General features: G+C 45.0%; 1 protein-coding gene across 3 annotated transcripts in view; it reads left to right on the forward strand.

Annotated features, from left to right (window-relative positions):
- Positions 1-21,443, forward strand: part of fbxl17 (F-box and leucine-rich repeat protein 17) — a 190,284-nt gene that overhangs the window by 89,357 nt on the left and 79,484 nt on the right. The gene's annotated exons all lie outside the window — the stretch shown is intronic.

Raw genomic sequence — 21,443 nt, forward strand, 5'->3', positions numbered from 1 at the left:
CCCGCTCAGCTGACCGTTTGCTTGGGCACTCCCTGGCCTGATGCCCCTCTCGTCCGCACCTGAAACACTTCCCGTTTCCAGAGCTCACATAAAACACATAGTCGAATTCCTCGACTCTGGTCCTGATGACGAGGTTGAGCTCCCCACTCCTGTTATTCACCATGAGGAGCTGCCTCCTGTGCGACACAACATGCCTCTGCAGGGGAGACCTTCCTCACCCCCGAAACCACCCTCCCGTGTCTCGCCAGCTCTCCGAGCAAAACCTCGTCCCTAATAAAAGGGGGCACGTTGTCCACCGTGACCCTGACCGCCGGTGTTACCAGTGGCAGAACCGGCACCACCGTGTCTTTCACCACGATGCCTTTAGCTGAGGTCCATAGCGGCGGTTAGCACGTTGCTAACGCACGCCGGCCGGCTGCGCCAACAGGCACACAAAAACCCACCAAACCCCCTCGTGCACACAATAACCCCACACAACACTACAACACACACTACAACATACACCGCTCTCAGTCGACCACTATCAACAAGAAAAAACCACCAAAACCACCATCTACTCAAACAACAACGCTCTCAGCTCACAACCTCCATGCTCACGCTCAGAGAGAGAGAGAGAGAGAGAGAGAGAGAGAGAGAGAGAGAGAGAGAGAGAGAGAGAGAGAGAGAGAGAGAGAGAGAGAGAGAGAGAGAGAGAGAGAGAGAGAGAGAGAGAGAGAGAGAGAGAGAGAGAGAGAGAGAGAGAGAGAGAGAGAGAGAGAGAGAGAGAGAGAGAGAGAGAGAGAGAGAGAGAGAGAGAGAGAGAGAGAGAGAGATTGAAAGTGGCTGATTAAACTGCAGTAACTTTGCTGGTACTTATTTGTCCATTAGTGCCTTTTCTTCTTTTCTTTTCTTTTTTTTACTGTTCATAGAAACTGCACTCATTAGTTATTGCGTTCATGATTAGACAGACTATCCTTAATGTTGTTTATGGTTATTATGTGTTAGTGTAATAAACTGGGACGTATGTGTGCTGATGTTATGGCTCAACGTTGCTGCGGCTGTCCGCAGCAACGTTGAGCCATAACATGAAACAGGAAATTCAAAGTTGTTGATTATCACACATCCAGAGATAGAGGGCACAGAGGGACTGCAGCAGGTGACGTGCTGTTGTTGTTTTTCCATAACCCGCTCTGCTTTGTTGTGGCAGGCCTGTTTTTTATTTTCAATTTGGAGTGCTTCACTGTTTCTTTTTTGCCTAAAAAGCCTTTCAAGCACGCTCATCCATCAGAGAGAGTGAGAGAGAGAGAGAGAGAGCGAGAGAGAGAGAGAGCAAATGTAGTGACCGCTAATGGCTTTATTGGAATGATACCAGTAATTAATTATTCTGCCCCCTCTTAAAACAGACAACATGAAAAAAAAAAAGGAAAGTTGGGTTAAGGCAGAGGAGCAGCTGCAATCCGTAACACGCTATCCCAACTAATAGAAGTCAGCTTCTACTGATCACTGGATGCTCCTAATAGTGTGTGTGTGTGTGTGTGTGTGTGTGTGTGTGTGTGTGTGTGTGTGTGTGTGTGTGTGTGTGTGTGTGTGTGTGTGTGTGTGTGTGTGTGTGTGTGTGTGTGTGTGTGTGTGTGTGTGTGTGTGTGTGTGCGTGCGCACCGCAAAACAAATCGCTGTTAGTGTGAGGTAATGTGAATGGAAGGCATGCTCGGAGACAACCTTGTCCTTTCCTCCTCTTAACGCTATCCGTACCCCTCTCCCTCCCTCCCTCTCTCCCTCCCTCCTTCCCCCTGCCAGCGTGTCATTTGTCTCCTCACTGATGTTTCAAGGTTTTGTTTGGCGGCCTCGGTGAAAGCCTTTCCCACCTTTGCCTTCCCTCGTAGTTTTGAAGTAAATGTGTCTCGGTGACGCACTGGAGCCCCCCTCGGCACAGCCCCTCCCCTAGCACTATACAAACACTGGAGCACATGGCATCGGTGGTTCTGCTGCTCAATCAACACTTACAACGCTTGCTCTCCATCTGGAAAACCCCGGCGTAGCTCTGGATAAAAAGCTTTTATCAGAACTTAAACACTTCGAAAAGAGCTGCACAATGGAATTATTTAAACCTCATTGAAGTCAGCGTAGGGCTGAACAGGAACTTGGGCGGTGGATGTTTTCTGGAGTTCACGCATTTCAGAGAGGAGAATGCTGCTCATTTTTAAACTGGCCTTTATTTGTTTTAATCATTCTTATATGGCCAGGTGGTTAATAATTACATTTTTTTTATTTGACAAACTCTGGACACTTTAAGTACGTACTAACGCCTGCCAACACACACAATACGAGTGCAGATGTAAGTGATTACAAAACCAGTCGGATTCTCTTCACGACCCATGTGCAAAGCCACACGGCTGTGGAGTTGTGAAACCAGTAAACACAGTGTGACCACTGCTCTCCAGTTTTCTCCCTCGGCTGCTTCGGTAGCACTGAAGGTCTTCGCAGGGCCCCGAGGAGATGCTGAGCACATCCTGGGGGGATGGATGACTATCACGTCTCTGGATATAGCTGCTTTGACTCTGTGATTAACCTTTGGTGGGTTGTTTTATTGAGGTGTGCTTGAGAGAGAGAGAGAGAGAGAGAGAGAGAGAGAGAGAGAGAGAGAGAGAAAGTGTGTGTGTGTGTGTGTGTGTGCAGGTGATTGGACCCGGGGTGTAGATCTAATGGAGCCAAAGGGATGATTACACTGAAAAGGTCAGATTTGTCTCCAGTTCCTGCAATTAACACACCAGAGAAAGAGAGAGACGGAGACGTTGGATGGGTAATGCAGATACAAAAAGGTTATGGGGGGGGGGGGGAGAATACGGAGGAGAGAAATTGAGACTCGGTAATTGACATTAACAAGTGTCACAAAGATGGGAAGAGATCAGAGAGAGAGGTCAAGAGGAGATGCTCGTCTCTGTCAGGCATCAAAAATAGTATTAGGCAATAGGCTCAACAGGCGTGTGTGTGTGCACGTGTGCGCACATGTTTGGTGGCTTTATTGTTTACACCACAGAAAACTGTCAAAGCCCGTATTACCGTTTTTATTATTTCCCCCCCAGCCTTAATGCTTCCCTTTACTATAATGACCTAATTTCCCTCCTTGGTTTAATGAGAGCAAACACAACAATTACCTGGCAAGCCCAAATTTTTTTTTAAAAAGCCTCTGTAATGATCGGTTTTCCGCCAACGTTTCTTCAGTTTAGGTCCTAGTAATCAATCAGGTCCTGAAACTGGTGTGTGATGGAAGCGCTACTGTATTATACCAGCGAGTCTGTAAATGATAAAACAAGCTCCAGACAGTTTGCCAGACACCAACACAAAGTTTTCCCGTACAGTTAATATTTCTCATTACAAGTTGTCGTTGCGTTCCAGTGTACATTCAGGTCTTGGGTCCCTTAAGATGTAAAAACAGCACGTAAAGATGATACAATAGATAGAAATCATTTTGTAACATTTTTTGAAACGGATGAAAAGTGCGTCGCCCAGAGCAAGTATGTCCATGCTTTTAATCACAGATGAGAAAAAAAAAATATATAATTTATTTTTCGTACTTCTGCGCCTCTTTTTTAGTGGATTGTGACGGTTTGTGTGAGGAGTGACACCACTCGGCTGGAGACTACAACAGCTCCAACAGGCGCCGTGTGTTTTTGTCAGTGACTGCAACGAGAATAAATCAGGCTGGATGGAGGCGAGTTGAACTTCAATCCACTGAGTTGCACTTCAAGAGCTCCCCCCTTTCAAATCCTCTGCACAAAGTCATCATTGACATTGTGTTTAGTCTGGGCATGGAGGATGTCTGAATGGGTTCCTCTCTGTCGAGGGCTGTCCTTGAGGGGAAGGCTGGCGCGGCGGTTAAATGTGAATTGTTACGAGGCCGGTGCTTCTCCCGCCTTATGTTGCGACTTCAGTGAGGAGCCCAAAGACAAGAAGGTCGACAGGTACCCGGGCGGCAGAAAGAGGTCACTTGAGATCAGGGTAGGAAATTAACTTTTTTTTTTCGGGGGCAATTTTTGCCCCCACTGACTGAAATCCAGGGTCATTTATAAAAAAATTGGGGGCACTTTTTGAAACTTGTGAAATAACATTTAACCTTTGTTCAAAATAATACATATACTTATTTAGGCTTACAGTATATGAGCAACTGTCATCAAATGACAATAAGAAGACTATTAGGCAGTAGTCTACAGATTCAAAGTGTTTTCTTAGATTTTTTTTAACACAGAATTCAGACAATCATATTAAATGTTATTCTTATTTCTTTGTGGATATTTATTGTTATGACATTTTTTAAACAACTATTAACAATTATAATTTTTTTATATATTATAACATACATAACAATTTAAAAAAAACATAATAAAAGGGCTATGCATAGATTAATTAAATTAAATTTATAAACCAATTTTTCAGAAAATGAAAACAAATATTAAATTATATGTACAGTGTAGACAAATAATAAATATGTACATATACATATGAGTGGCTTATTTGTAAAAGAGCACCAGTTCATCATTGTCATCTGTGTCACTGTCAGCCATTGGAGAAGTTGCTGGTCTGACCTGCTGCCTTGCTCAGAGTGTTTTATGTGAGGCCGCCTGGCTTTCTTCTCACAGCAGATTCTACACATGCTGCATCTTCTTCTTCTGGTCCCTCCAGTGAGATCATCATGATGTCTTCCACTGTGTTGAGATGGAACAAACAAAAACAACAATAGTATGTTACATGTGATAAGGGACTTAATCTAAACATGTAACCCTTGAAACCCCCAGTCAACTGCAGTCTCAAATAATTGTAATTATCCCCAAATAGAGGATTGTTGTGAACCACAACATGGCAGTAACTTATGAGGATGTGGCTGCACTCTGGCTAACGTTCGCTAGCTAGCAAGCAAGCGAGCCTTTGGAGCTAACGCACCGTCGGTAACGGTAGCTAGCTAAAGCGTTCAAAAATAATGACTACTAGTTATCACTCACCGGAGGCAATGGCCACGTATTTCTTGACGTTGTCGCTCCCCTTGATGAAGTCCGCAGAAGAATTCAACGTGTGCTGGATGACGGCGAACATGTCTCCTCCCACTCACAGGAGATCAAGAAGCTCCACTCGGTTCATCACGCACACGCAACATCGAGGCGAAAATCCAAAACATGATATGGCAATTGGACCGGGTCAGGGGCTACGATGTTTTTGACAAGTTTATTAAATTATCATAATTATTAGAGCAAATTATGGGGGCATTTTTTGCCCCGCTCCTAGTGATATCAGGGGCAAATTATATTTCTTAGGGGCAGTTTTGCCCTTTGCCCTCGTGTATTTCCGACGCTGCTTGAGATCCAACTGGTGTGATGGCAGGAGGGTGCCCTGGTGGGGAAAAAAGGGCTTTAAGGTGCTGGTTAGAGTCCGGCTGGAAATCTTTTTGTCGCACATTTCTTCTCCTGTCTTGTGTTTATAATTTGCAAACTTTTAATCATCATTAATAATAATAAAAAGAAAAACATCAATAAAACCCTGCGTCTCCTACTGTATCGCGACTGTGTTATTGCTCTACAAAGAGTTTCCCCACAGTGTTTTATAGCTAAGGTAGCCCGACCGCCTCGCCTGGAAGAAAAAACAAAACACTACCCCCGCTAACATAAAATATGATTACACTTATGAAATAAAAACGTAATCGCTGGGCGTGGGGGGGGGGGGGTGTTATGTGTTATGATGGTTCAGGATGTAGCACGTTGTTCCGCTCATGTCATGAGAAAACGTGTTTCAAACGTTTGTGATTTGGACGCCTACGGGAGTAGAGTCGGACTCCCGCTCAATTGTTGCTCAGCGGCCGCCTCGTCTGGTGAGATGTTCTACTGCTCGTGTAGGTGTGGACCGGTGTGGACCGGTGTGTCCACACCGGTGTGGACCGGCGCCGCGCCGCACAGCCGAGAGACTTGTGTTGTTGTCTTCCCACCCCGTCCTGACAGCGACTAGCTCATTATTTCCTCCCCGTTCATCTGGGACACACACAAACACACACACAGGGAGCTTTAGACCACTTGACCTTGGTTGCCATGACAGCGGCAGTAAAGGCTGCGCCGGGGTGTCAGTGTGTCTCTTTGACGAGTCCCGCAGGCAACACCGACACCGCCGGCCCACCCGTGTTTATGTCCACGTGTGTGTGTGTGTGTGTGTGTGTGTGTGTGTGTGTGTATGTATTTGTGTGTAATGATGATTAATACCTTTTTGTTTTGAAAGCCAACAGAGAGCTGTGAGTGTGTGTCAGTGAGTATGTGCTTGCTGCGCCTGTGTGTGTGTGTGTGTGTGCGTGTGAGTGTGAGTGTGTGTGTGTGCTTTGGGTGCATTTGTGTGCATCGGTAGTTTCTACGCCTCATACCTTCCAACAGTAGCTGTTGCCGCCATGATGGTTGTTTCTGGTTTTGACATCGTTGCTCATCAACCTTTTCCCGGGCTCTTTTTTTTTGGAGTCAATCTGGTCTCACAGCGTGGCGCGTCGACATGTTTTTGCTTTTAAATATGTTTTGAGAGGTGGCGACTTTGTCTTTACCAAACATCAATTAGGGTGACACTCCGAACTTCCCCTAATTGGTTGTTTATCCGCCAACCTTTCAGTTTGCAGCACCTGTAGGAGCTTCTCATTAATATGTTCGCTGGAAATTAGTCGGGATGACGCATGCAAATGACTTTGGAAAGAAAAGTTGGCGGAACAGATGTGCACATGTTTGGGACTTCTTTCGGGTTGATTAAATGTTTACACCGCAGACACTTTATTTCTTCTTGTCAAAGCCTGCAATACCTCTCTTATTATTTCCTCCGGCCGTCCTTGGATTAATCAATCGACAAACACAAGAAGTCGCATGTCCAATTCAGCTTTTAAAAGTCCAATTAATATCTAATATCTGTATTATGACATAATAAGGCACAATTTACCCTGTCGCAGTGTGAGATACTGTACCGACGCACAAAGTGCTGGACTGCTGGAAATCACTTGTCTCTGAACCCCCCCCCCCACACACACACACACACACACACGCGCACACACACACACACACACACACACACACACACACACACACACACACACACACACACACACACACACACACACACACACCCCTCTGGGGCTTGAGCTTAGCTTTAGTTACGAAGTCTGATTGTGATTGATCCAGACTTCAAATCAGGGAGGTTTTCATGGTCATGTTTACACGAGGCGTCATGGAACAAAGATTCCCAGTGGACAAACAGTCAGGGCGGAAACACACATCCGCCCAGCATGTGCGCCTATGAATATTGATATAATCCTGTTTGCATCAACATTTAACCAACATCTCTCTCTGTCTTTTTTTCTTTCTTCTATGTTTCTGCTGATGTTGCTGCGTCAAATCCAGGTAAGAAACCCACTACTTTCTGCTCCTTTCTTTTAGACTCTGCTCATTATACCCCCCACCCCCTCTTTTATTTAGATTTCTTCCCTCAAAACTGTGCTTTGATCCTTCCGGTGATTTCTGGCACTTTGCACATCGAGATGGTTAAATGTGTTGACAATCATGCGTAGCAAACAGAGTCTTGCTCGAAAGGATGTTTGAGAAACATTTTGCTGTTGCTATGGAACTCGGAAATCGGCCCACTTTCCTTCCTCTTTTTTTTAAAAACGTCTTTTACTCCCTTTCCTTTTTTTACGTGTTCCCTTTCTCTCTGATCTGATAGGATTCATATTGAATACCTCACTTACATTTATTAGCGCCACATGAAAAACTCTTGGACATCACCCACTCTTCTCTCCCAGCTTTGGCTTGAAATCTCTTCCTCTTCTCATTTCTCTCTGGCCTTGGCTGGCTCACTCTGAGGCAGTCGGTCGGGGGCCGATGCTGCTCCTGTTGCCCCTGTGCAGCCGGAACCAACTGCGGCTGCCCTGTGACATCCCAGCATCAGTCAGTGGCATTGGCAAGAGACAAGATGGAGACTTTTTTTGAGTGTTTGTGCCAGAATTCTTACAAGGGAGAGGGGAGGGGGGGGGGGGGGGTGAGCACGGGGCGATCCGCATGGACGTTTTGCTGGCAGTCAGTACTGGGTCGTAGCAGAGTAGCGTGCTGGCACCGGTGAGGTCCGGTTACCCAGAGCGCACTACACCTTAGGCGGTAATGCAATTAGGGGGGCAGGGATGGGATTTGTTCATTGAGCGTAGAGAGGGACATCAAACATACAAAATAGATAGGATTATCAGAGGATGAAGGCGGGGGGGGGAAATAAAAAACAAAAAGGGCCCATATCCCTGCGTGTCTTTTAGCTTGCTCCCCTGGGAGTAAAGAGTGGGAGGGATGATGATGCAGAGGCTAGGCGTGAGGTCACTTCCTGTTCTCTCACTCACGAGGTCCCTTATTTTCTCTCTCACTCGCTCGCTCCTCCTCTGTGGCAGAATCCCATTCAGGCAGTGTCAGTACTGTCAAAAAACGGTGTTTGCCCAGTCTATAAACTATACGACGGCACACCGTCAGAGCAAGCAACATGAAACCCAAATATCACACAAAATACGATGCAAAATGCCGGCATCCTCTCCGTTCGGTCCTTCCGACGTGCAGAGTTTGCATTTCAACATAAAGGCGCGTTAGCGAAATAACTTTGAGGCAACCAAACAGTTTAGTGTAATTTGAAGCTGCAAGAAACGTGGCGGCCCAACTTTGGGTCTCTTTGTTGTGAATGCCAGCAGCGACAGTGGTCATAACTGTGCAAGATGCGGCCACATAAGTTAACAGGGGTGTAGTGGAGGTCAAATGAAGGACGAGTTCGAAGGTGAGTGTGCTTCCATCAAGACATCACGGCCGGTGTGATCTCCTCGCAAAATTGTCTCAAGTTGTTGAATGTTTCCGAACAGGCGTCAACCTCCAGGTCGGAAAAGTAAAGCCAATGCGGGAAAGTCATATATGGCATTAGGAGTTGGTTTGATCTATTAGTTTTTAGTATTGTTTTCATTAGATTTTTTCAAAGAGAAAAACTATGTTTTGCTTCCTGAAACTACATTTTATATCTTATTAAACATTTCAATCTGATATATTAAAAGCTGTACCGGGCTAAAGCAAAGTGGATGTGGACAAACTGCTGCCACAACATAGAGAGACAGTGGAGGCTCATTTTGGATGCAGGTGCTGTCACCATCTTTATCTTCCAAGTTCGACATGCAAAGAAGAAATAAAATCCGAGTTGTTTCCAAAACAAAGAAAGTCAAGACAATGCATAACTATCTTCAGGTTGGTTGCTGAGCCCATATATTCCATTACTACTTTTTAAAAAACATTTAAATAAAAACAAAAAAGAAATGATGAAACGTGATTGGATGCAGAAGTTGTTCCACTCGGCTGGAGGACCAATCCTGGTCTTCAGTCTTTCTTCTTCTTCTTTTTTTTTCCTTCTTCTCTGCCCCTCCTTTTTCTTTATTTCCCTCTTTCTATTAAGTTGCATTCAGACGAAGACGAAAGTTGTCTCACACTTTTTGCGCCTGTGTCTTTGCCTTTTGATTGACCTTGTAATCTGATTTAGTTCTTTTTTCTTTTCTGGGAGTTTGCGATGGGGAAAAAAGACGCATTGGGCAAGAGCTTAAGCCCTCTGTGATGTGTGTTCGCTCTCAGTTCGCATTCCAACCATAACAATCTGAATCAGTTAAAAGCCTGCTTTGGTGTGTGTTTCCAAAAAAGATCTTGTTTTTTTTACCGAGAAGCTCGGCTCTTGTAAAACTCTGCAACTCCACCATCGGCATGGGAAAGTATGTGCGGTCTGGGGCAATGCTGTTCCATTTTGTGTGTGTGTGTGTGTGTGTGTGGGGGGGGGGGGGGGGGGGGTACTTTGAGCTGGGTCTTTGGGCCGTACCTTCATGAGGTTAGAGTACCATGGTTTCTCACGCTGGTCAGAGGAGCTCGTTAAAACAGTCAATGAGAGGTTGATGTCGTTCCCCCGACCGCAGCCGGGGCTATTTGTGAGTCCGTTAACGAAAGACCAGCTGGGTGGACGGGTCAACTCGGTTTGGGGTTTCACGGGGAAGTCGCACGGATCATCGAGCTGAAGACGGATCCAGTTGACCTGCTCAAACCTGCTCTCTCTTCCCATCTAATTCTGATGTCCCCCCTCTCCCTCCCAGTCTGGCCAAAGGAAACATCTCGGCAGCCATTAAAGTGAGCTTGGGCTCTTTATGAGTGGCTGTAATGTTTTTAGCGAGCCGTTATTACGCAGTGTCCCGTTTCAGTCTCTCCACTGATGTATGCTCTAAAAACCTGCGCCGCACCGGCCTTATTGATGTGGCCTCGTCACTCGTAGCATGAAGACAGGCGAGCTCAGTCTTTTCTTCCTCTTGGCTCTTTTTCTTCTTTTTTCTCATAGTCCGCTTCTCTTTTTCTTGTCCACAAACATTTCCTCTCTTCTTTCATTATTTATGTCGGTCGGATTTTTCTCACTATTATTGTTGCATCCCTCTTCTCCATCCTGACAGTTTTCGACGCAGTTACAAATCGCTGTTTTTGGTGATGCGTGTGCACACATAAGAAATCAGCAAATTCTTTACTATCAGTATCTCAAGGGGCATATGATGGTATGGAAATGTGCTCAGCTCGGGCCCTAATAGTAATCGTAGACTGTGGCGGCTCTGGAAAAAAGCACACGCAAAATAAAAAAACGGGAGAGTGAAGTGGAGGAAGATGGGAGAGACAGGAAAGAAAAAGAGAGGAGAAGAATGCAGAAAACTGCATCACAAATGGCATAATGCCCAGCATTTTAATGCGGGGGCAGATCCATAATTCATGTATCTAATGAAAGCTAGGAGGGAGCCAATGAGTGTGGAGGGGACCATGCTGATCAGATGGGAGGAAATAACATTACCATACAGATAGAGTTAATGTGCTTCCTGTGCCACACCCCCTTCTCCTCTCTCCTCTCCTCTCCTCATCTCACCTCCTCTCCACTTGTCTCCCCTTCTCTATTCTCCTCTTCTTTCCTATCCTCTATTCTCATCTTCTCTCCTTTCCTCCTCTTCTCCTCTCCTCTCAAATCCTTCTACATGTGTCCTCTCCTCTTACCTCGACTCTTTTTATATCTCCTCTCCCCTTAACTCCTATTTTATCTCCTGACCTGACCTATTCTCTCCTTTCTTCTATTCCCCTCTTTTATTACCTCTCCTCTTTCTCTCCACCTTTTCTCCCCTTAGTGCCTTCTACATTTCTCTTCCCCTCTCCCCTCGACTCCTTTTATATATCCTCTCCTCTCAACTCTTATTCTTTCTCCTGCCTTATCCTCTCCTCTCCTCTCCTCTCTCCCGGTGCCAGCAGCTCCTATTGCATTGCTTCCGCAGGCCCAGTTTGCTTTGGCGTCTCACCACAGAATATAGACTGAATGATTTGCTCCTGCTCTGTTAAAAAGAGCTGATATTGGCAAGAAAGGATGTTGAAAGAACGCTCGCCATCCACAGGAGACTGGAAAAGCCGAAAGAGGACGAGAATGTGTATGTGTATGTGTGTGCGTGTCGGCGTTCGGGGTCGCAGGTGTGTATTTGTCGCTCTGGCTGTGTCCTTGTGTAAAAGTATGTACATGTGTGTTCCTGCGGTCAGAGACTGGGACAGACATGGGGCCCCAGCAGGTAACTGGGCCCAGGCTTCTGTGAGTCATTTGGCTTTGTAGACAGATGTGTGGCTGCAGGCCTTTTTGTGGCCGTGTCAGAAGCTCAGCCAGAGACGTTTTTTTTCGCTGCAGAGACGGGACATGAGAGCTCGGATTCTACTTTTTATTTAATTTTATTTTTGTACATTTTTTTGCAGTACTGGGAAAGATAGAGTGGTTAGAGAGTGAGAAGACGGCAGGACAAGGATGGCTGAGAGAGCTGGATTATGACCGTGACGAGTCCCAGAGCACACGGTGTGGTTCACGGCATCGTTGGTGTAAACTGTCTGTACATTAATGCTATCTTCAAAGTAAGGTTCACAAGGCAGCAGAGGGGGAAAGCCTGCACTCTGCTGTTCTACAGATAAGACCGTTTTTGAGTTCTCATTGGCAAAGTTTGAAAGGGAGAAAAATAAGTTATTTCAGATAGAGGATACTACAGGTGTGTAGTCCCTCTTCCGTAAGTAGAAAAAGGCCCGGCCGCCACTTTAACACTTGGCCTTCATTTTTTCCACAGATGCACTTGCCAACACAGAGTGAGCGCACCGAGCAAAAGTGTCACCCAAGGGCACATCAGCCGAGTAGAGAGGCAGTCGGGGTTGCGGTTATCATTCCTTTTGATGAAGCCACAGAAGGCTAAAGGGCCTGCAGTTGAATAAGCTGCCCTCTCCCACCTTTTGTCTGTTCAGACTTGTGATGGTCAAAGACCCCGGGACTTCTGACTTCAAACCACCTGCATTTCAAAAGGTCCATTCAGACAGTCGCTCCATCAGTCTGTCAGTCAGTCCTTCACTTAGTCGATAGAATGATTCTCCCCGTCTCTCTGAGGTCCTTATGCCCATTGGTTATCTCTCCTGGCTTCCTCATACATGCATTCATGAGCTCAGCCCCTTTTCTCCAGGGAGGGGTCTGATTGGATTGTCAGATCTCAGTTTTCCTTTATAACTGCTCATCGTCCACATTTCACTTGCGCTCGCCCCTCAAACGGAGACTCCCTAAACGATTTAAGAGCCGTCCAGCCTCCATCGCCCTCAGCTTGCCTGTCCAGCAAGGGACGGGGAGGTTTGCGGATTTTGTGGATCTTTGCATGCGAGGGGGGCCTTTTGCGCGCGCACGTGTGTTTACATACGGATATAAATGTGTGTTGTGAAGACCCCGTGGCCCGTTTCGCAGGAGCCAATCTTTGTAATGAAAGGAGTGAAGAGGGGATAGGGAGTGCGTTGGTGGGAGGCAGTGGGAGAGCGAGAAGGAGCACTGTGTCCAAATTATAATACAAATCATATCGAGTCAATCATAAAAGCAGTCGAGATTTACTAGTTTCATTTCACTTCCCGAGATTCTTCAGTTTAATAGGGCAGCTGGGAGAAGAGCGGGATTGCATGGGTGAAATGGGGAGTGCATGCATATGAGCGTGTGTGTGTGTGTGTAATCTATGAATAACCCTCCACAAGCCATCTCAACCACTGGCTCACAGCCCCCTAGCTGAAGATAGAGCAGTAACGTGTTATAGGCATCTATTATTGAAGAAGCTGAGCTGGTAGGAAGCCTACCAAACCCCTGTCCAACTGTAAACACTGGGTATGAGAGAGAGAGACAGAGAGAGAGAGAGACGCCCCTGCAGATGCTTGTCCTTTTAAAGAATACGAGATTTCAAGATTAAAACAACACCACACGCCATATTCTAGTGCACATGAATTTGTCTCCTCGCCTTTTATGTGCAGTGTTCTTCCCATATATATTCATTTCAAGAGTGTTTTGGGTACTCAAAAACTTGTTTTTCATAATTTCTGTCGATTGGTTTCAAAGAATACATCTCTTAAAACCTCACAAATCACACTGGGTCTGTCAATAGTGCGCGTATTGTCGCGCACACTTTGAAGTATTGCATTACAACAGCTGAATGGAGAGGGGATACAACTTTAGTTGCGGAAAAGAGTTTATGCACTAAAGGGATGTGGATACGTGTTCGCCGAATATAATCTAACGTAGCAAACATCTAACTTATATAACTCTGTGTCTTCTAGGAGATTCCCATAATGTGCAAATGCCGGTATTTGTCTCTGGACATCATGAACCATTATCAAGACTAGCTGACATGAAAGAACAATTCAAACTTGCCCAATAAAAACACATTTTCTGAAGACCTTTCTCCATTTGTAGCCGACCTGTTTTGTTTCAGGTTCCCAACCTCTACTTCTTCTGTCTGCTGGCGGATAACAGCCATGCATGGCCAACAGCAGCAACCTACGTAACTACGCTGAAGCCAAGTTTATTCAACCCCAAACCAGTTGATGGAAAAGCGGCTAATTCACAGTATCACAGTATTTCAACAATTTGCTTACAATACGCTTGACAATTTACTGGAAACACTGCTAGGGACAGACTCAAATATCCAGGTTGCGTAAATCTGAAACAAACCAGTCTCCCCACACGATCCATTTAAATGTAGCTCGGGGGCCTTTGCTCGATCCCATGATCGTCCCCCGGAGATGGGCTTGGCTTCATGGAAATGTGGAACCTCTGCAATCTGTAATTCCATGGCAACTGGGCAATCTGCTGAGGAAGCTCCTGAACAGCTACTCAGTGGACCTTGTGATGGGATTGTTTTGTCAACTACGGTTTTCTCAACTGGGCATTGGAAGTGTTGCTCCAATGAAACGTCTGATGGCATTACAGGAAGCTCTTTGAGTCTGCGCAAAGGGAAACACAAACACTGCACTCTGGCGCTGCAACAGTGAAGTACAAACGGTGTTCTCTGTGTGGAAACAGCCGAGCGCATCCAGACAGCAGGTTGTCAATTGTGGAGCCCCGTTTTATTTTGGGATTTTTTCACAATCAAACTAAGGCACTGGGAGCATTTCTCTGAATTTTTAACTCAACTTCAGGAGATTTATTTCAAGTGTTTTGGCATTTGGGGGTGTTTGTGTTGGCTCTTCCTAAGAAACAATACTTAAATCAAACATCCCTGGTAAGTGTTAAAAACAGGGGTTGCTTGCTTTGGAGAGCCAAGCAGGGTTACCTTTCATATCACGCAGCAGAGTCTAATTTGTGCTCGCGTCACGTTCACCACCAGAATAGATTCAATGGACTAATCTGTCTTTGTAGCAGAGTATTTATGTTTGTGTTCGCTCATGCACGGCTGCCTCTTTTATCGCTCTCGATCACCGCGTTGCGATTGTGTATGTGTGCATGTATACACGTTGGCGCGTCTGCCATTTGGACATTGAGACGTTCATTGTTAAGCTGTCAGAGTTGTCTGAGCGCGTAGAGATGGACATCAGTCTCTGTGACAGCCAACGATCCAACTGTCATACCACTCTAAAGACATCCCCACTCCATCATGCTGCCATAGAGGGAAGTGGGAAAAGAAGAAGAAGGAGAGGCGGGTAAAGTGATGGGGGGTGGGGAGGACAGTGGAGTGGGACGTTAAAAGTAGGCCTATTATGATGAGAGATAATTTGTTCAACTATAAGGCTTCTCTTTGTAGCTTTTACTGAAACATGTCACACTATAGGTGTGTGAATACATGATGTATGGCCAATTACATAAAAATAATTAAACGGATGAAATGATCAGAGTATTGCTTAGTCTACTAAGTCTCATCCACGCTGTGATTCGTTCCAAGCGTGGATGAAATTTTAATTCTACAGTTTGCTAGTTGATTTACAGAAGAGCTAAACCCTTGTTTAAATGTGAAAACTGTGAGGCTAACTGGATTTATTCCTTTCATGAATTCTCTGGGCTCATGTGGCAAAAAATCCTCCCCGGGCTTCCTCACTCTGCGCATTCATGCACTCTTAGAAATAAAGGTGCCAACTAGAACCATAGAGAGATTTTGGTTCCTCGTTTTGGAACCCAACATCAAGGGATATACATAGTGAAAGATCTGTGAAAGATTTCACCCACAACTCCCTGTGAGAGGTTCTACAGAGAACCATTCTATGGTGACGGTCCCACCCAGAACCATGCCTGTAGGTTCTATCCAGCACCTTTCCACCTTTCAAGGCTGCTAACAAGAGGTAGGTTGAAGGTGTCTTCAGAAGCAAATGGTTCTGGGTAGAATCGCAGCCCTTCCTCTAGAACCTGTGCAGAACCCTTAGTTCTCATAGTGTGGGTCCTTCTTCAGCTCAGCCAGTTGAGAGTACGCGTCCATGGCTTCTGCTATCTGAGATGGCTGACTTCCTGTTTACTTCCCAATCAAATGAAATGGGGAAAGACTCATTTCATCGAACAGCTGTTATGGACTTGACAGATGTTATTGGACCAAATTGATCATACTCATCATACACAAATATTTCAAAGTCATTTAAAATGAATACAAAAATATGAATTATTCTTCAAAGGAGCATGTACGGGGAAACTTCTTTTTGGGCCAGTGTGCGTCGCACAATGAAAGGGGAAGTTTCAACAACTGGTGCGGCCACCACGCCAAAATCTCATTAGCTACATCACAAGTGCTTACGATCAAACGCATCCTCAATGTGCTTTGCACCTTCATCTGTTTGGATCTGCAGGATGATGAAACTACATTTACACACTTGGAACTGATTCATCAGCCACCTGCTCTATCAGCCTTGGGGGTTATCAATTATCATCCTCACAGTCACTTCTTTCCCACTCCCGTCACACGGCGCAGGTAGAGGCAGGGTGTGTGATAAAGGCTAATAACAGCCTACAGGTGTAGGAATATCCTATATTGTAGAACTCCGAAGAACCAAATGGCACTCTGACCCAAGTCGGAGAGGAGCTGCAGCAATTACATCTGTGGGAGATGAGTGCACACTGCACAGGCTGCAGCACTTCAGACTGCTTTAATTTAAGTTTCCCGACATGTGTAGATAAAAAAAAATCTGAATCTACTTTCTTGGTTTTTCTGTTGTCGCAGAAGTAGCAAGTAGGTCTTTGGGATGTCCATTTTAGTTTCTTCAGCATGTGTGTGCTTCTGTGTCTGTACACGTTTTTGTTCGTATGAAAATAATGTGTTGAAGACCTTGACCCCCCCCTGGTTATTTAAATAGATAATTACACTGCTTAATGATAAAACTTACTAAATGTGTCAATCCAGCTATAGAAATGAAATCCTATATTGCTCAGAAGTCAAGCAGCTCTGAGTAAGTACTTGCTCTGTTTATGCCAGAGGGAATGCCTGGAGGGAATTTTCTTTAAATTTGCCATAAACGTCCACCTGGACTTAAGGATGAATTGATCAGATTTCGGTGGGTAAAGATCACTTTGCCCTCATGCCCATGCCTTTCTCGTGAACAAAAAAATACAAAAAACTTCCTTGGACTCTGGGATGAAGTAATTCACATTTGGTGGTTAATGCGACCTCACAAAACAAGTAACTCCATAATCAAATGCCAATTATAATAGTTTCATTTTGATGTCTAGTAGGATAAAATGATGAAGTGATGACATTTAGGACAGACATGGACATGAAGTGCATCTGGATTGGTTTGCGGTATGGAGACGCACAACCGCAAGGGGGTAATTCTGCTGTCACTCTTTATCAATGACACTGATATTACTCATAGTTCTTTATCATCCCAAAATTGCAGCATCAATTTTGTGTGGTGGGACATTTATTCCATATCTTTGAGTGATGGAGGCGAGCGTGTAAAATCCGTGTTGCGTTTGAAGCTCCAGAGGTTTACATAAAGCTTCACTGACGTTTAAATCAACTGAAGTGTGTTAATGACGACAATTTGTTTAGCAGTGTGCACGGGGGTGGGAGCCTAAATCTCCTGGAAACATCGCGAGGTGCGCCTAATTCTGCAAAATGGCCTCATATTCCTTGGCTGTAACGTGATTGCACAGTGTCATCAGAGGGAGTAACACCTACGAGATGGCTACCCGTGAAACTGCACACCCACAACTAAGCAACAGAAAGATGCGTGAAGGCGGACACTGTGAATCCATGCCTGTTACTGTCTTCAGGTTTCACCAAAACACTCCAAAGTAATGACTGATTTACTGGGGCTGCGATACAGCAGAAGAAAATGTAGTTCTATTATCTCCGAAATGAATGTCGAGCAATTTATCTGCTGTGCAGCGAGAGGCTGAGTCGTAAAATATTACCCGTCAATTGTGGAACACAATGCTCTCCAACTGTCGTGCTCTGGTCGTTTTGTGTTTTTCGCTGGTGCTTCGATGATTGGCAATATCGATCCCGTGAATGAGCTCTTGCAGCAGATGCGGTCATGTGTGTGAGTTCATACTGGAGGCACGAGTCGCTCTCGCAGGAAGTGGTACCTGATCACTCAAGCACACGTCACGCTGACCTTTCTCTGTGCTCTAACACACACACACACACATACACACACACACACACACACACACTGACCTTTGTTTGATATGTAACAGTGCTCATTTTCCATAAGAGCCTGTAGCCGCGTCAGTCTGGAACGAAAGTAAACATGAATTCAGGGAAATTTAAGGAGAAGGGGGGCGCGGCGAGACAATGACATAAAAATATAGCATAAAGGTCACGTGTAGCCAAGAGAGTTAAGATCTCTGTCGCCGCCCTTGGATGGAGTCTTATGGAGTAGGTGAGCCCTGTTCTCCCAGGTAAGACCTTTTTTTTCATGAACCATTATTATTTGAAGAGCTGCTTCGAAGATCTAAATCTGGAGGAAGAAGAGTAACTGTGCATCATTAATGCCACCATGCCTTTTTGCTCTCCGCAGAGTGCTGGTACAGCCGCTGTCCCATGCAGTTCCATTGTGTCCACATTCATGCCTGAGTTAGACCAACGGGGCCATATCTGTGATTAAGTGCATTTTCTTCTATTTCTCTTGTTTTCCATTTTGAATCCACTCAGCAGATGGTTTACTGCGCACGTGTTGGGTGATGTGCTGGTCATCTGGCTGAAGATGGGTCACATGCTGTGATACATTTGCCTTATTGGTTGATATTGGGTCATCACAAATGTGTGATGTGAAGAAGTTCATTGGAAGCATTTTGATTGAGCGATGAGGTCCTACTAACCTGCCAAAGTTACAGTTTGGTGATTTCACTTGGATACGTGTCTATTTCTTTTTTTACTCATTTGAAGTGGACGCGACTGAGTCAGAGAAAGAGGATGTCTCATACACCCTCGCATGGATTTAACAATATTTGAAGCAAATGTGATCACAGTTGTCGGGTTGTTTGATCACATTGCGAGGCCAGTGCAATCAAATCTGATGAAACCACACCCACACAGTCCCGATGAAGCAGAGCAGCTGAGTTTATCTTAATAGATAAGACATTGAGAAGTTTAAAACAAACAACATTTCAACTTTAATGCTTACTTATTCAATCATAAATGATTGTATGGCGAAATAATTGATTCAGATTTGAAACTAAGCTTTAAGAGGCTCTCCGATTTCTCAAGCCAATTTTAAACTTACTTTATATTCATAGTTGTATTGTTCGGACATTTCTCTATGACAAACAGTTTATGTTAACAAGAAAAATAACTTATATATATATTTTTATCTTTATCTATCTCAAATATTCGTACTGGCTTTCATGATGGGTATTCAAATTTAGAGGGAGCAATTGAGTTAATGATCTTCAGGGAAATAGTTATATATTCTGCTCCAGCTTGCGGACTCATCTCACCAGTGCATTGCTGTGCTTTTCTTGGCTATTTACCTGTATTTACATTGGTTTGATCCCATCTCTATCAGTTCCTATTACAGAAACGTGGTAAATGGGAGAGAGAGAGAGAGAGAGAGAGAGGAGGCCGTGGGTGTCGTTTGCTCCCACATGAGGGGAGAAAATAAATAAATAAATAAAAACACTTGTTTTCTTCCTGCCAAACAATGGTCGGGCTCTGTGAGAAAATATCATTGTTTTGTTCCGTCCCTGTCATTAGTTCACCCGCCTCTTCAGCCCGCCCGCTGATTGTCTCTGATTGGCCATATTTATCTCTGACTACCGTGGCAACCATTAGCGTTGGTGGTGTGGAGAGGTGGCAGTTTGACTAATCAGTTGTATCTGCCCTCGCTCTAATGCTTTGTGTGTCTCTGTCTATAACGGCACTTTCCATTGTGTGTGTGTGTGTGTGTGACTGCTGCCAAGAGGGGAGAAAAAAAAGCCACAGAATTGAGCAATCAAGGTTCTAGAAAAGATGGAAATCTACAGCATGAAGGACCAAATGGATGCGTTGGTTTTTGCCGAGGGAGAGCGAAGCTGCTTATCAACCCAACTGTCAGCGGTCCAGGCCCACCTCCGCCTATTCTTTTGCTGCTTCCCACGGTTCAACCTGGAGAGTCACTGGCGTGGTCTCCAGAAACTCACTCCCCACATATAGAACGAGTTGGATACAACATGTGTTGTTGAGGAGAAAGGTAGAAAAATCATGCCGCTTTCCTGCTCTTTACCACATACTGTACTGTATGTCATCATGGTGTAGATTGGTGAAGGTTGCAACAAAATAAATACAATAAAAAGGGAAGTGAGGGAGAAGGAAAGCAGGGGAAAATGTGGAAGTTGATAAAGAAGGTGAAAATGCGTGTGGTGGGTAATAATGAGAGGATGGGAAGCTTGTGAGAGAGACGGCATCTTTATTCTAATATGGCACTGTACAGCACCCTGAAAAGATGAATTTGCTGCTGTTATTTATATTTATGAATTCATGCCATTTGGCCCAGCGTGAAATGATGGGTCATTCCCGCGCAACAAGAGGCGCTGGTGCTGAATTTACAATCACCCGCGAGCAGCCCGCCCTCCTCCCCGTCACAACCCTCCATCCCCAGTCCTCTCTCCTTATTCCACATGCCCGGGTTCTGCTGAATAGAGAGAGAGGGAGGGAGAGAGAGAGAGCTTCTGTCACCAGCATCTCACCTAAGGAGATGTGGCATAAGAATTAATGGCATTCAGCAGCATGGTGAAATGGCTGCTGTGTGTGTGTGTGTGTGTGTGTGTGTGTGTGCGTGTGTGTGTGTGTGTGTGTGTGTTTCTCTCATGGTGTGCAGCAGGTGAGATTCTGAATCCCATGAGAATCTCAATCAGTGAGTACTCTCTCACACACTCTCAGAAGATGATCAGTGACTCACCAAACCCCCCTTTTTTTTTTGCCCACTCAAAAAGAATAAGCTTGGTTTTTGGACACAGATGATTCCTTGAAAGAGTCTCAGTTACCACCTGAGTCCTGCTATTTTTCACTCCATTTCAAACTGCTCGATTGGTGTGAACCAAGTGTGCAGCTCCTTTCATTTAACACATTGTTTTTACACAATACTCCACAAGTGAAAGCTGGGAGATGGAGATTATAACGGAGACACCCAACACGCCTGGTTCTAACGAGGATGTATCGGTGCTTCTGGAGAACAATGACAATCACCACCAAAGACGTGCCACGGTGAGGCGTTTGCTTAATTGTTGTTCAAGTAAGCAACGCCTGTCTTTTGAATGACGCGACACATGCATTTACGTGCCAGAATTAACAAGAGGGGAAGTAACGTGTTGGAGACATTGACTGGAGGATTTAAATGATTGTTGCTACTGTGTTTTGCAAAGTACGCAGCACTTTCAGTTTAAAACATGCCTTTTCAGTAACAGTAGCAGCCTTGTGCTACGCAGCACACGCAAAAATAGTTTCTGTTCCATTAAAGGCTGTTTAAGGGGAAACTTAATGGAGCATTCAGATCCTAAATGTTACCCAAATAAAGCCTGCAGTAAAAGTCAAGGAAAGCCGTTGTATCACGTCTCAAATATGCCTGGGTAACTTTTCAGGCTGGTATTTCACAGCGTTACGGGCCAACTGGAAGCGTACCAACGGCTTTACTCTCTGCACAATGGCATGTTACCTCAGCGTCTAG

This window comes from Cyclopterus lumpus, chromosome 9 (assembly GCF_009769545.1).
Source record: "Cyclopterus lumpus isolate fCycLum1 chromosome 9, fCycLum1.pri, whole genome shotgun sequence".
Taxonomy (NCBI): domain Eukaryota; kingdom Metazoa; phylum Chordata; class Actinopteri; order Perciformes; family Cyclopteridae; genus Cyclopterus; species Cyclopterus lumpus.